This window comes from Bactrocera tryoni, chromosome 5 (genome assembly GCF_016617805.1).
Source record: "Bactrocera tryoni isolate S06 chromosome 5, CSIRO_BtryS06_freeze2, whole genome shotgun sequence".
NCBI classification, from domain to species: domain Eukaryota; kingdom Metazoa; phylum Arthropoda; class Insecta; order Diptera; family Tephritidae; genus Bactrocera; species Bactrocera tryoni.
This window is the reverse complement of record NC_052503.1, coordinates 67,395,482-67,407,788: the sequence shown is the minus strand read 5'-3', so window position 1 is coordinate 67,407,788 and position 12,307 is coordinate 67,395,482. Positions and strand designations below refer to the sequence as shown.

General features: G+C 37.2%; 1 protein-coding gene across 3 annotated transcripts in view; it reads left to right on the top strand.

The window, feature by feature from the left end:
• Positions 1–12,307, top strand: part of LOC120778239 (echinoderm microtubule-associated protein-like CG42247) — a 107,291-nt gene that overhangs the window by 91,129 nt on the left and 3,855 nt on the right. The window lies entirely within an intron of this gene.

Genomic DNA, 12,307 nt, shown 5'->3' with positions numbered 1-12,307 from the left:
TTCGTCGAGAGAGGACTTCACTTCTCAATTGCCTACTCAGTCCAAAGTAGCAACTGTTGGCAAGAGTTATCCTGCGTTGGATTAAGAGGCTGACAGATGCTGGATCCAAGATAGACGAAATTATCTGCAACTTCGAAGATATGACTGTCAACAGCGACGTGGTAGCCTAGTCGCGAGTGTGACGAGTTTTTGTTTAATGACAAGAGATATTTCGCCCTCGTTCAGTGCCAGACCCATCTGATTCGCTTCCAGTTTGGAGAAAGCAGAACTAACGGTGCGGGTGTTGAGGCCAATGATTTCAATATCATCGGCATACGCCAGCAGCTGTACACTCTTGTAGAATATTGTACCTGCTCAACTAAGTTCTGCAGTTCGAATTATTTTCTTCAATAGCAGATTGAAGAAGTCGCACGAAAGGGAGTCGCCTTGTCTGAAACCTGGTTTGGTATCGAACGGCGAAAGATAGAATAGGCTCAACATCAGTTTACACAGGTCCAATCAGTTTGTTGATGGTGGGCTTTAATCTTTCACCCAATACGCTCGATAGAACCTTATATGCGATATTTAAGAGACTTATTCCGTAGTTGGCGCAGATTGTGGAGTCTCCCTTTTTATGTATTGGGCAGAGCACACTTAATTTCCAATCGTTGGGCATGTTTTCGTCCGACCATATTTTACAAAGAAGCTGATGCATCAGTTCTTCGCGCCGAGTTCTCACTTTAGCTCGCCTTCAAACGAATGTTTTCTGGCTATCCAGCGGATACTTGGTCAAAGACCGGAAGTCGTGAGCTGCTTGAACCATATGTAAAAGAATCGCTTCTGGCCACACCCAAGTGAATGGCAATCAGAGAACTTTCTTCACTTGCGTGAACTTCTACACATGACTCCATCATCAATCCTGTCATGCAAACTAATCGAAGAAAATCCACTTCAATCCGTAAATGGAAAACTTTTTAGTTGACGAGATATTTTCATGAAATTTGGCATAGATTATTATCCAAGAAAACGGTATCATCTCTGAAGAAATTGATCCAAACTGACCACTATAGCATATAGCTTCTATACAAATTGACCGATCAAAGTCAATTTCTTATATGGAATAGGTTCTAGAAAAGATAGATTAGTCATATATGGAAGGTGGGTATTTCAGGTAGAATATATCTGCTGTATAGGCACCTTCATTTCCCCTTTCTTATACCAGTTTTTTCCACTAATATGGACCTTGCTATCCATTATGAATTTAGAGCCTCAAGAGAAAGCATTTGAATAGCGATCGGTAGTTGAATTATACCCCAAATCAAATAATTTTTTCTTAAATCTAACGGTATTTGGTTGGTGAAGTATAAGTATTTTGCCTAAAAAATGTTTAAAATATTCTTCGTGTCTTCTATTTAATACATTTTCAATACATTAGCGAACATTATACTTATGTAGCTTCAATTTACTGAACTGTAAATTTTCGAATCTATTTTGAGACATATAACCAGTTTTTCTACAAAAAAGCGGATTTTCGAATGAAACAAATAATTTCTAATTTATTTAAAATAATTTCCAATAAAAAAAAAAAACCTTTACCTTTGTAAGAAGTATATACAAATTCATATACACATGCCTCAACATTCTATTTAACATTCTCTACCAATTTGTTGATTAAATTCCCCACACGCCCAGTAAATTTGTGTTTGTGTGTGGTAAACCAAGAATCAGCAGCAGTTATTTTCCATTACGCCTCAAGCAAAAATTGGCAATAAATGACGTTTAATGCCACATAACCAATCGAAGAGTGAGAACAGTTAGCCAAGCGGAGGAGTGGAGAGCCAGTAGACCGATGAATCTGACCAAAGCAAGGCCAAGAACTTGCCAAGGGCAATGTCTGTAACAAGAATTTGCATGCCAACACTCGAATAAGAAAGGCACACATGCTCAAACACAAATTTTTTATGGGTATGCCCTTATGTATATACATATGTATATCTAGTATGCCTGTGTAAATGCGAATATTGACTCTGTAGAAGATTTAAACTTCACATTACTATTTACAATTGGCGGCCGCTCACTGTGCAAAAGTATATATGTTTGTCTAAAAATATGTGAATATATCTTTTGTCTGCCTGTTTGTTTGTGTATTTGCCGCAGTGCATGCAATTTTGCAATTTTTCCTTCGTAATTTTCGTATTTGTTTTGAAGCCTTTCAACACCAATCCAGCCGCTGGCTAGACGTCGATGGCAATATGCCATGTCAATGCTTGAGTGGAGTGGGATTGTTGCCACTGCTGGCGCTTGCAGAGGCAGTTTCGTCAATTTATATGCGCACAATAGTAACGTTACTTGATTGCACCAACGGATGTCTGTATGCGCAATATGTGAATGTGTACATGCGTTCGATTGCAGGCTCGTGTACTGCCATTGCATGCAATCTGCTGCTACTGCATACTTTTCGGCGTGACGTAATTTTGATAATTTCCCGAATATTTGCACACCACAAAAATTTTTTTTTTTACCAATGAAATTTTTTCTTTTCCGTCTCTTAGAATTGGCTGAAAAGTCATTCATGCCATTGGCAAGACACTTCAATGGACATTGTACCATAAACGTTTTGTCCTTGGCAAAGAAGAAGCAATGAGCAGCTGTTGGGCATGGCGCGCCACAAGTCATTTCTAAGAGTGTACTATGTAAGTGGTTATTGGTATTTTGTTAGTGAAGCGGCTCTGAGAGTATTCGACGCAGTACCCGTCGAGGGAATCAGAGGAAGAGGAAGCCTTCCACTCAGTTGGAAACACCAGTTGAGAAGGACGTGGCCACTACACTTGGAATCTCCAATTGGCACCAAACAGCGAAAAGGAAAAATGACTGGTGCGCTATTATAAACTTAGCTATAACCGCGTAAGCCGTGTCGACACCCATAAAGAAGAAGAAGAAGAATTAAGTTTTTGAGATATGGATCTGAAATTTTGCACATGCCTTTTTTTCTCCAAGAATCTTTTTATTGGCCGGAACCAACGATATCGGACCACTATAACATATAGCTGTCATATAAAATAAACAATAAAAATCAAATCCATGTTTGAAAACTTTTTCTTTGGCAAGATATATTCACGATACTTAACTGCTTTAGTTTTATTAATATCTTTGAATTTCTTCAATATTTAGATCGCGATATTTCATATCAAATGGCAAAAACCACTAATAAAACTGCCATAATATTTTCGCCTCTATATAATTGCTCTTCAAAAGTGCATGCATGTCATGCGCTAATCCTTCCTGTTACTAATGGCTCACTCATAATTCTGTCACCACATATCATTGCGACATGCTAGTCAAATATATGCGTGTAGCTTTATGACACATTAAAAACGCTGTTGAAACGCTTAAACGCGCACATTAATCAGCGAATGTTTTTCATAGCTGGCGGCATACAAACAATCACATAACACACACACCAACACATAAATAGACGCAGGCAAATTAAAGACAACACACGATTGACTGAATGAGTGCATTAAGTGGCAACGCATGGGCACGCATACGCATTAATTTCAAACCTTTTTGCATGCGCGGCAAAATGGCAAACTTACACAGACGCATGCAGTTCCATAAGCATACTTACAGGCGCGCAACCAGTCACATTAAGTGCGTTTGTGTGTAAAGTCGCTGATTGCTGCGCATTTTAAAGCGCTTGAGGCGCGCAAAACTTCACTGACTGCACGCGCTTTTGCCGCAAAGCTTTAAAAAAGCTGCTGGCACTTTTACAGCGCGTTGACGTTGCATACTTAAGGGCGCCCAACAGCGTATAAAATGGCGATTATGCCACGCGCGATAATTGCGTGCTGAAGTGGCAAACGATAGACAGATATTTTAATGAGCGTGTGCAAGAGTAAGAGGTAGAGAGACACAGTGTGTGAGTAAGTAAGAGAGCAGACACTGAAGCGCGCAAAACGCTTGCCGCAAGTACACACACATATGCACGCCACATACTATATATTTGTATATTATTTGTATAGCAGGTAAGCAAAATACATTATGCCATTAAAGTCATTTAAAACACCGTTAAGACCATTTTGCGGTTGCGCACATTGACACACACAAGCACCGAGGTATTTACTGTGAATGGCAGGGATTATGGCTTGAGTGAGCATTATATGCATGTGTGGATGGATGTATGTCACTGGAGGTTTGCGTGTCTTTGACATTCAACCAGCTTGGCTGTCTGGTAATAAATATGTCATTATGCCAGCTTATAAGCGTATGGCGGAAATATATATTTACATAAGCTTACATTAGGGTGGTACTTAAAAGTTTTAATAACAATTTTCAAGACTTCCCCGTTCAATTTTTAATGAGAGAGTCAAAATAAAAATATATAATAAAACGAATCTATATATTATAGACTCTTATTGAACTCAACAAACAGGCTTCGTCAATTTAGGTAATTCCAGTCCATCAATCTATATACACGCGAACTAGTCCATCAGTCTTTTAGATATAGATCTGAAGTTTTACACACGACCTTTACTCCTTAAGAAGCTACTCATTTGTCGAAACCGCCGAGATCAGACCACTATAGCATATAGCTACCATACAAACTGTACAAACAAAATCAAGTGCTTGTAAGAAAAACTTGTTTGTTTGCAAAGTTATCTTCAAGAAATTCGGCATGGAATATTATACTACAACATTATATTGTTTTAGATCGAACTACTATAACATATATCTGCCATACAAACTGAACAATCAAAATAAAGTCCTTGTGTGGAAAATCTTTTTATTATAAAAGCCATCTTAACGAATTTTTTCGTATGTTATTGAACCAAACCAACTCTATAAACTCCTAACAAATTTTTCAGATCAAACCATTATAACATATTGCTGTTATACAAACTGGCCTATCAAAATGAAGCTCTTGTATGAAAACTTTTTTTATTTATGAAAGGTATTCTAGTTTCGGTATAACCAAGGTTAACGTTTGTTCTTGTTTTTTTCTTCTCTTTCATCTACTACTCTATATCAGTACTAGTATAGTTTCAGATATCATCTACTACTTTTAACACCCATCAAAGATATAAGTCTAAGTTCAAATCTCCAAGAAGACTAAAAATTTTTATTAATTTAAAATTTGGTATAAAAATCACATAAAAACATCTTCAAATGAGATTCAAATGTTTTTCATATCAACTCGACCTAAGAAACTTAATTTAGTTTACACTGAGTTGACTTAGAAAACGTGAACAAGAGCATCGGAATTCAGTATATTAGGAATATGAGGTTTATACTAATTCATAGACCAACTCCAGTCTAATTCAGCGCTAAATACATAATTTTTTTAATCCATTTAATTGCATTAAAAAATCGTGTTTTGATTAACATCAAGAGATTAGAAACAGTGGAAAGATGGAAATCATTATATGGAGTATAATGAGGGCAGAGAAAAGGACGGAGTGATTGGATTAATTTGAACATTGTTCAGGTATACAAGGTGCATACCAAAGTAAACAGGACTTGTTGAATCTATATGTCGACTGGTGGCGCCATCTATAATATACATATATCAACTGGTGCGTTAGAATCTGCTAGTTTTACTGATTGTCCAGTGAGAAATTCATGATATTTCATTGATTGGAAGTGAAGTTATTTTGTTTTAAGTGTGAGTTTGTTTATGTTATCGGTGCGAAAATAAGCTTCGAACAAAGAGCCAATACTATTTTTTTTTTTAAATTGGTAAAACTTTTACCGAAACGTTTCAATTGATAAAACACGTTTATGGCGATGGTTGCCTATTCCGTAGCAGAGTGGATGAGTGGTTTCAACGTTTTCAAAGTGGTCGTGAGGACATAAATGACGATCAACATGTGGGCCAATCAAAATCCGTGATCACCGGAAATTCCATCGAAACTGTGCGTGAATGCATCAAAAAACAGCCGAAATTATCAATCAAATTCATGGAAATGGAATTGAACATCTCCAAAACATCGATTTATCGCATTTTGACCGAACCTTTCGGGCTTACGAAATTTGTGTGCACGGTTTGTTCCGCACAAATTGACTGACGACCAAAAATTGTCTCGTTGATCGACGCTTGTGACCGATTATTTGACCAACCATCGCATTTTAACCATTAAACACTTCCCATATTCACCTGATGTGGCACCGTGCGACTTCTTCCTTTTTGGAAAAATGCATTTGCCGATAAAAAGAAAGCGTTATGCCGACGTAGAGGCCATTCAAAAGGCTTGCACCGGCATCCGGGCGGCCATGCCGGCCAACGAGCTAAAACACTCGTTCGACATGCTTTTGGATCATGCAAAAAGCTGGTTGTATTGAAGCAGAAGGAGACTATTTTGAATAAAATAAATTGATTTTGACGAAAAAACCATTTGTTCTGTTTTTTTAAGTCCTGTTTACTTTGGAAAACACCTTGCACTTGAGAACATATTCGACATAAAACTTGTTAGACGAGCGAGTATAATTATAGGTTGTATGTGGATGCGAGTTGGGGTAGTGTTGATTCGATTTTATCTATTTTTGCCAATACCATATACTATTGACATGCCGCATACTAATAAAATGCTCCCTGTGTTTCATTGAGGTATCTATATGAAGCACGTTTTATCATTTTCATAGAGATAACTCATATATTGGCTGATATCTGCGGTATGAGGAAGTTCAAAAATCTCTTTATTAGACATATGGGGGCCGTGGAAAGTATTGACTCAATTCAACCCATTTTTGACACTCAGACAAACTATTATCAGAAAAGAATTCTCTCCGAATTTCACTTATATTTCTCATACTTTAACCGATATTTTCGTTAAAAAGTCAACTGTAGTCACTTTCAGTTCAATTTAGACACTTTTATTCAATAATTGGCACACGCAATAAGTGGCAATATTATTGCAATATTTTGTCCCGATATAATAATTGGTGTTTTATTTATATATACTGGAATGTGAAAGAATCAGATGGAATTTAATTTAATGTAAGACATCTTTTGTAATCCGATTTTCTCTATTTTTCTACTGTAGAATAGGAATATTAGAATAATGTTATTTACCGAATTTGGCTGAAATCGGTCGAAAAGGACCCGAGATATGTAATTTCACCTAAAAATTGGCGGTGCCACTTACATCGTACAATTTGGATACCAGCTGCTATACAGTCTTCTTCAGCCATCCTGTATGTAAAATGTACTGTCTCTGCAAATGTGGTTGATATAGTTTTATTGGTTCTGAAGATATATACGATATATACATTAAACTTATCAGGGGGTGTGGCCACTACCACTTTTTACAATTTTTCAAGCCACAATTGCCTCTCCTTAATGAAATTCGTTGTACCAAATATGAGTTCGTTATCTTCATTTACGACTTAGTTATGGCGCTTTTCTTTAAACGTATTCGATTAATGGAGTTTTTTGGGCGTGAAAGTGGCCTGATTACGACCATCTATGAACTCGTCCTTAAATTTTTTTCAATGAACGTGTGTACCAAGCTTTTGATATCATAAAATCTACTTCTGGCTTCAAAATTCGAATTAGAAATTAAAATTTAAGAAACCTCAAAAATACAACTTCTTTTACAATTTAAGCACCACCCTCGCAGACGCAATTACACGTTTGAGGCGAATCGCGGATTGTCTGTCGCAATTGCGCCACCAAGTATGCAACGATAATTTATGCAAGCCACAGTAATTATAGCGCCCTATTGGCACATTAAAATTCCGCACAGACAGACACAAAACGTTGCCGTGGCAATCAGTTGCACATGTGAAATGTAAAGCAAAGACAACAACAGCAACTTACAACAATAATGTGTTAAAAAATTTAATAAAAATTATACTATAACAGCATTCACACACATTAACTGTACTTCTCAAACGAAAAAGTCGACACACGCACTTTTAAAGAGAAACCTCACATCAAATATTAAAGTCATCACGTTCGCATTAGACTTAGGCCCAGACAATACCTTGCATACACCCCATAAGCATGCGTACTTTACACTGCATAACAGCCGCTTATGCGCCTAAAAATATGCCAGACCGCATTCAAATGTATGCCGACAAAAATCTTATCACGATCGTTTTGCTGACGTCAAACGATGCAAAGTTTTTTGCTTGACTTCGATAGCAAACAATAAATAAGAATTACGTGAAGGCAAGGTGTGCGTGTGTATAAGCTTCGACAAGTCTTCTGAATTTGGCTGAGAGCCTAAAAATATGTGCAAATATTTGCATTTGCTATGTGCACTTTCATGGCGAAATAATTCGCATTTAAAAGGCGAAAATTGTGGAAGCATGAATGAATTTTAAAGAAATTTGATTGTACTTATGAAAAATTTAAATATTTATTTCAACGGTTTTTGTAAATTTAAAGAGCAGCATCATAGTGGAAGCGTTTGAAAATATAATTTAGTAATATTAAAAAAATATTTATCGTTTATAATGAAAGAAATAAAATAAAAATAAATTAAAGACGCAACAGCAAAAAATGTGAACTCATACTACAACGAAGACTTTGTACATTTCATGAAAAAAACGCATCATTAGGTCCTATGTTTTAAAAAGTGTAGTTGTCCCCACGTATTATTGCTACTCTGTGATAAAAAAAGCACCCGAAAATTGTAAAAAATAAAACACAAAATATTTAATTTTTCGTCAGTATTTATTTTATCACCTTCAAAGTAATCTCCACCAAAGGTAATACACTAATGCCAACAATTTTTCCAGTTCTCGAAACACTTTTCATAAGCACTTTTTGAAATGACCTTGAGCTTCTTTTTTATCTCTTTGATCGGCTGAAAACGGGTTCCATTCCGATGATTGCTGTCTTGATTGCATGTCAAGCTCATAAATTCATGTCTCATCGGCAGTTATAATGCTTTCTTTCAATCAAGCATGGACAAAGAGACCTGTTATCGGTACTATTTAAAAAAAATCAGCTTTAAAGTGACGAGTAGAGCAAAAACGCTTTTCATACCCAAAATATCCACCAAAATAATTCGAACGGACTCGCGAGAGATGTCGTGCTCTCATGCCATCTCTCTAACCTTAACTTTTTACTATTTGCATCGAAAAACACTCGTAGAACGCAACAAGCTCATACCCTTGCTTGCCCTCAATATTCTTTGGATAGTGATTTCACACATAGATGGCGCTATTAGAATTAAATCCATATGATTTTTAGGCGTGTGTAAAGTCGGACAGCTGTTGGATCATTAGTTTGTGAATTATATCATTTTAAGTGAAGCAACTTATGTTATTGTGAAAAAATTCTTGATAAATATTTATTTTTGAAGGAAAAAAATACAGTAGAGTTTATAACGAATTTCCGGACATGGCCCCATAAAAATGAATTATCGAGGATTGGTACGCTAAGTTTAGACGTGGCGAACATAGTGGACGCCCAAAAGAGGTTATTACCGACGAAAACATCAGAAAAGTTCACAAAATAATTTTGAATGACCGTAAAGTGAAGTTTTTCGAGATATCAGGCACTCTAAGATTTCAACAGAACATGTACATGAAATCATTCACGAATATTTGGGTATGAGAAGTGTGTGCCGAGCGAGTTCACTTTTGACCAAAAACCAAACTTTTGATGAAAAAACAACAACGAGTTGATGATCCGGAGCTGTATTTAGAAATATCAAGCGTAATAATTCCGAGTTTTTGCATCGATATGTGACAATGGATGGAACAAGGCTCCATCATTTCAATCGACAGTCATACGAGTGGACTGCACACGATAAATCCGCTCCACAGCGTGGAAAAATGCAAAATGGGATGCGCATAGAATGATTTTTATTGACGACCTTAAAAAGGAGGAACAATAAAGAGAGACTATTACTTTGGACCATTTGAGGGACGAAAAACAGCCGCATTTGAAGAAAAAGAAAGTGCTGTTTCACCAAGACAATGCACCGTGTTAGAAGTCAGTGAAAATGGTTGCAAAAATCTATGAATTGGGCTTCAAATTACTTCTACATCTACCATATAATCCAATTGTGTCTCAGCGACTATTTTCTGTTCTGTTCTTAAATCTTCTGGTATCGAAAAGTTGGAGGACCGCTATAATCAGTATCATCCCTGAAGGAAACTATGTTGAATAAAAAAAAAACAATGAAATATGTTTTACTATGGTAGGATTGGTGCTTTTAAGTGGACCTGGTACATTCCTACTCCAGGAGATGCTATTTACTATATGCGAGACGGTTATCATTGGATTTAAAGCTATGGAAAGGACCTACAAATTCAAATGACCTTTATATTTACTAATAAATATACATTATAAAAGTTCTCCTCACCAACTATTTTTCTTTGTTCTTTAAATTTTAACTTTTTCCGGAAAGTTTTTTTGCATAGAAATTAGTGAAAACCTTTCAAAATTAATTAAATATTCCAAAATATTGTCAAAATCGTATTTTCAACGCTTCAAAGTATTAAAATGAAACGAGCTTTCAAAACACAACCGGGCAGATGGTCACAAAATGCCAAGCGCCTACTAAAAGCATGCGGAAATTCGTGTTTTTGTTGTTGCCTTTTAATATAAAGTGCCATATTTTGTAATTAGGCGAATTTAGGATTTTTTAAATGTCATAAATGTCGAGTGCTTTTGAGCGCAAGCACACTCGTACGCACTCGAACACATTGCAGGCGACCACATTTCGTGGGTCACATAAAGATCTCATGTGTTCGCATGCTTTGCGACTGGCGCGTGCAACCGCAAACAATAAAGGCCAACTGGGTCACAGACTTCATAATTATCGGTCATAAAATGTAATTTTATTTTGCAACAACAACTACACAAACACATGCATACATTGGCGAATGGCAACAAAAAAACAACACGAATATTGCCGAAAAATTTATAATTACTGTTAATGGTGGCGCTGATGGTGGTAAATTGCATAGAACGCCAATGAAAGTGGAGTGGCATGTAAAATATATGTGGATTAAGCCAGACTTATGCTTGTGTATGTGTAAGTGCCGTTGTGTAGCTGTGAAATAGTAACCAAATTAAATGCATGAAGCTGTTAAAATTTAATTGCCTAACGGCAAAAGCGCAAAAAATGGCGCTCGCTGGAAAATTACCTTTATTGCAGATGACATGCATTTTAAATGTGGCTTTTTGGTTTAAAAGTGAATTTTGTACAATGCTATGGTAAATAGATGAGAAAAATGAGGACAGTGAGCCCATAAAGTGGGCAAAATCCAACTATAAAAACAAGGATGGTTAGATTAGGAGAGATGGCTGATTAAATATCGCACGTGGACTACTATACGTATATGTGCAAGTCGCCTCCTAGTTGATGCATCCTGGGTAACGGTAAAAGACCTGCGTTACCGTTACCCAGGATGCACCTACCTTTACAGCCTTTAAACTCCTGACGACTGTAGCTGTGGTACCCGGTTATGAGTACGATTAGCTCTTTAGGATTTTAATAGAACCCTCGGCTGGTTGCGGCATTCTGACACCTGGTTATGATGTGCTAACACTCAACAGAAATGGTTGAGGCGCTAATGTCGCAATGGCCCCCGTCCCGTTAAAATCCTGGCAGGCCTCAGATTACATTCCTCCGCCGTCACCGTTAAGTTGGTGTGGTAGGTGGAACTTAAGACGACTCCTGCTTTGCGCTGATCGGCTCTGAATGTATAGCCTCATAAAAGCGTGCGTCAACCCTCGCCTTGGCCTCATTACTGAGAAAACTTTGGGACCTTTAGAGGCGACTACCTTAACGGGGGACGGATAGCTGCTCTGAGTGGTGACCCAACTTACATGGACACTTATAAACAGACAAACGAGTTGAAAAGGTAACAAAGTGAAGGGATCACTGGCGAAACGCAGCAATGACGACACTCCAGTAGGAATTTCTACATCAGGCGACTCCTTACGCTAGTGCATAATGCGCATCCTCAAAGACTCCGTGCAGTGCGCACTAACGACGCTCTTGCTGCTGTGGAGCAGAGTATCAAACAAGATCCGAATGACTCCTTCCGATCAACGATTGGAGCTGTTCCCATCTACTTTATGGAAGATTTCTGCCAAGAATCAACGTTTGCAGTCTTACAAAATCCGACTTGAAAAACCATCCATTGCGTCGTACGTTTGGTCAAAATGTCCAAAACAAAATAAACAACGGTTTTCGATTTTCACATGAAAAGTTTGTTCAGTGAAGAAGTTCACTGTAAGTTCAATGGGTACCTTACTGAACAAAATTGTCGCATAATAATCCACAAGCCAGTATTGAGACAATTAAAAATTTTGGTGAGCTTTTTGAGCAGAGGGAATCATTGATACATATTTCTTCGAAAA